This window comes from Austrofundulus limnaeus, unplaced genomic scaffold (genome assembly GCF_001266775.1).
Source record: "Austrofundulus limnaeus strain Quisiro unplaced genomic scaffold, Austrofundulus_limnaeus-1.0 Scaffold105, whole genome shotgun sequence".
Lineage (NCBI taxonomy): Eukaryota > Metazoa > Chordata > Actinopteri > Cyprinodontiformes > Rivulidae > Austrofundulus > Austrofundulus limnaeus.
This window is the reverse complement of record NW_013952507.1, coordinates 151,198-155,289: the sequence shown is the minus strand read 5'-3', so window position 1 is coordinate 155,289 and position 4,092 is coordinate 151,198. Positions and strand designations below refer to the sequence as shown.

General features: G+C 38.9%; 1 non-coding gene across 1 annotated transcript; it reads right to left on the bottom strand.

Moving 5' to 3' along the window:
• Positions 1–3,762: 3,762 nt before the first annotated feature.
• On the bottom strand, positions 3,763–3,835 carry trnat-ugu (transfer RNA threonine (anticodon UGU)). The gene has a single exon. It is a non-coding gene; the product is annotated as a tRNA-Thr (tRNA).
• Positions 3,836–4,092: the final 257 nt, after the last annotated feature.

The window sequence follows — 4,092 nt, the reverse complement described above, 5'->3', positions numbered from 1 at the left end:
CATAATTATGATATAGCTAAGTCATAATTATGAGATAGCTAAGTCATAATTATGAGATAGTATCTCATAATTATGACCTAGCTATTTCATCGTTATGACTTAGCTATATCATAATTATGAGATACTCTCTCATAATTATGATATAGTATCTCATAATTATGGCTTAGCTAGCTATCTCATAATTATGACTTAGCTATATCATAATTATGAGATACTCTCTCATAATTATGATATAGTATCTCATAATTGTGAAATATCTCATAATTATGAGATTGCTAAATCATAATTATGAGATAGCTAAGTCATAATCATGAGATAGCCAAGTCATAATTATGAGATACAAGTTTTATTTTTTTATCAGGGTGGCGGAAATGGGCTTCCATAACCCACCTGTCTGTCCACACTGAGTAAAAGTAAAGTTCTTWATGACTTCCACACCCATCATTCAGCAGATATCTGGCGTCTTCCTTTCAGTAAGTTGATGCTCTCAGGTTGACTCGGTGAAGCACAACTTCCTGATGTAGTTTTATGAACGTTTGTCCTCAGCAGCGATGACATCTTCAAATACTTGCAGAAAAGGGTCCTCAGGTTATCTGAGACACAAAATGTGCACAACGGGCATTGTAGGAGTACAGTTCAGAAAATTTGAGCTTGAACAAAAGTTTTACTTTTAAGTAGAAAATGAGATGTTRGTTCTCAAAATTATATTACAAAACAACTATTTTCTCCATTCAAACACACCAATAAGCTTTTATGTTTCTATTTTTTTTCTCATCAGAAAAATATGCTAAGTAAATAATCTTATTTTATTTACTTAATGCCTTACTCAAAAGCTGAAATGAATAAAAGGGAAAAATAAACAAGAGTTAAATGAATAATTACAATTAAARCGGTGCAAAAATAACCGTTTTCTATAAAAGTTAACTTCAGCAACTAGCCGTTACGCTAGCTTAGCTGCTGCACTGCTAACATTAGCTTAGTTGCTGCTGAACCATTAATCCAACGTTAATCAAAAAAAATTTAAAGGGGCAATATCATGTAAAATCAACTTTTTTGAGTTTTATATCATGTTATAAACTTATCCTCTCATCAAATGCCTGCCCAGAGTCAGTGGCGGCTGGTCAATATGGGGCGCAAAGGCGCCACCCCACCACTATTTTTTGGTACACACAGAAAAAACATAAAATAAAATAAATAAATACATTAAAATGGGAGTGCCATTATTTTGAAATGCTACATCAGATAGCTCAGAATTGTTGAGGAACATCTGGAGGTCTTAGAGTCAGTCTGAAGTCAGACCAGTCTTTTAGCTGTTTAGTTGCAATAAAGACAGCAAGTTAGKGGAACCATWATTGTAGAATGTCAGTATTGGGAGCGCCATTATTTTGAAATGYTACATCAAAAATTATTATTATGCTAACATAATTCCATTAATGCACCTTTCTGTATTAGACGTGTTACTCTTAGAGTTTGTCAGACTAGACACGTGATTTATTCTTGTAGCATGATTTGTTCATAAAATATTAGCTCAAACTTGTGTCATAGTAAAAACAAAACAGTGAAAGTGTCAAAGAATTAGGCCTCTAAATGTAAAAACAGAGGGTACTGATATATTTGTCTGCTGGGAGCTGATCGACTATCACTGTTGACTTTGGTATCTGAGAGCCAAAAGCGCCACTGGAAGCCACATCGACAAGGACCCATAACATCTCGACACACTCCATGTAGAGCATTTCAACCGAGGAGCACGGAGAAACATAAAACACACACTAGAAAAAAAAAACTAAAAGAAACACCTGAGCGGTGGTAAGATTTAGAACAGGGAACCGTCTGTAATGAAAAGTTGTTTTCTTTCCTCTCCGACAGGTTATCCAACCATGTCATGAGCTGCTGGCAGCGCTCAAAGCCACCATTCATCAAAAACTGACCCTAAAATCAGAGCCAACCGGCCCCCGAGGAGGCACACATTTCTGTTGATCCGGACACAAACTGAGCGCCTTCTCCTGCATGAACTAACCAATAACAGAGTCTCGTGTTTAGGCTTTGATTAAATCTTAAACACGTTGTGTAGCTCTGTCCGTATCTCCCAAAGGTGTCCCACCTTGGACAAGCGGTGTGAAAAAGATGTATCTTGAATCTACAGGGAGAAAGACCCTCATTAGAGGATGCCGACCTCCTGTGTTGACCCTCCATTGTATTCCCACGCCGAGGGCTGAGGTCTCGCAGCCGAACGATGTGCGCTGAAGGTTCAGCTTATTGTCTTCAGGGSTGTTTACTTAATAAAACCTTGTTTTCTCAGGAGGTTATCAACGCACCTGGTTGTGCAGCGGCAGCAAAACTTTAAGGTCGTCGCTTTTGTCTTTCGTCATGAAGCCACATCTGAACACTCGCTCAGACGGCCTGCTGCTTTTCTTCGTTATCTCGGCTCTGAGTTACCGTGTTTATCCAGTTTTTACGGGGTCAGTGGAGCGACGTGCCTGCATGAATAGACACGTTTTTCTTTTTCTTGTTGAAGCGCAATAAGAAACAAAGCTGAACCACGTGAAGGCAACGTGGGGAGGACAGAGAAAAGTGTTGGTTTGTGTAGAGAAAGGTCATGTTTTTCCATTGTTGACTGAGTTTATGGAGGATTCCGATCAAAGACGGCTGCAGACGAGGCCACCGGCGAACACTAATTGCCACAAATCACTCGAGGCCTTTTCATCTTTATTTTCTTGCTTACGTGCTAACTTGCTCAAGTGACCCACAGAAGAAAACGCACGGCTGAACTGAGGATTACCGTGACAAACGAGAAGAGAAGAAGCACATCTGAGTTTGATTTTCAGAACGGGCTGAGAGGGGGGTTCGTTTTACATAATGCCTTTCCACTTCCTGCCAAAGAATGGTTAGCCTTTCAGTCYTAAAAAACTCTATAAGTCAGATAGGAAGGTGTTTTATTGATGTGATTTGGAGACTTTTATGTGGATGGTTTCAGATTATGCTGTGCAGAACCTAACCATTTTGGGAAACATTTAAGGAAGTTTACCACAGATAAGAAAAACATTCATAATGTAAATGTGCCACACTGGATTGAAGGCTTTAAAACTCTTTAATAGGGAAGAAAATATGCAGTCCTGTTGAAAAGAAGCATCAAACAGGGTTAYAATCAGAATRTAATGATTAATATAATGATTTCATATTAGAACCTGAAGTTCTCTCTGTTTTGAACCTCACAGTGGACGCTCAGGGTCAGAGTTCATGGTTAAATGAACCGACACTGCCACCTGGTGGCCAACATGAAGAAGATGATTAATGACCAGGTGTGCTTGGAAAATAAAACTTACCTTTTTCAAATACAGTTCACAAATCGTTATCTCTGGAGTTATGCACTGTCCAACTGCATCAATGCATATTTTGAATATAACAAAGATTAAACCATGGTGAGTATTAGATGGGAAGCTTTTAAAAACTACATAGGGATAGAAATTACCTGCAATACCTCACAGAAGTAAAAGATACATTCAAGAAAAGCAGTCAGTTTAAAACAAAAACAGAAAAAGAAAGCTATCATATGGCAATGATTCCCAAAAGCTACATAATTTGACTGTCTTGAGAGCTAAATATAACAAATATGACATAAGTGGCTCATTTAAATAATTATTTATGTATAGCTGATGCCTCTCAGCATGAACGTCGCCGGTCACCCACGTGACCCTGACAGGAATAAACGTGTACAGAAAATGGATGCACCAGACAAGTGGGAAAACAGAAAGGAAAAACGAGAGGCCCCAGCGAGGATCGAACTCGCGACCCCTGGTTTACAAGACCAGTGCTCTAACCACTGAGCTATGGAGCCTGCGTGCACGCACACTTCCGCATTTTTTTTTTGACATTAACACAGCGACGTGGTTGCGTTCTGTTCAGTTTGTAAATATTGTGAACACTAACTTTATACCTAACACTAATTCTATATCCTAAAAGCTGCGGCCGGTATCCCACGCTGCATCGTACGTCCACGTCGCCGCCATATTGGACGTGGCGCAATCAAGCCAGATCATTTGACAATAACTTTTACAGGTAAGATTATGGTAATATTTGTGCATATATATATAT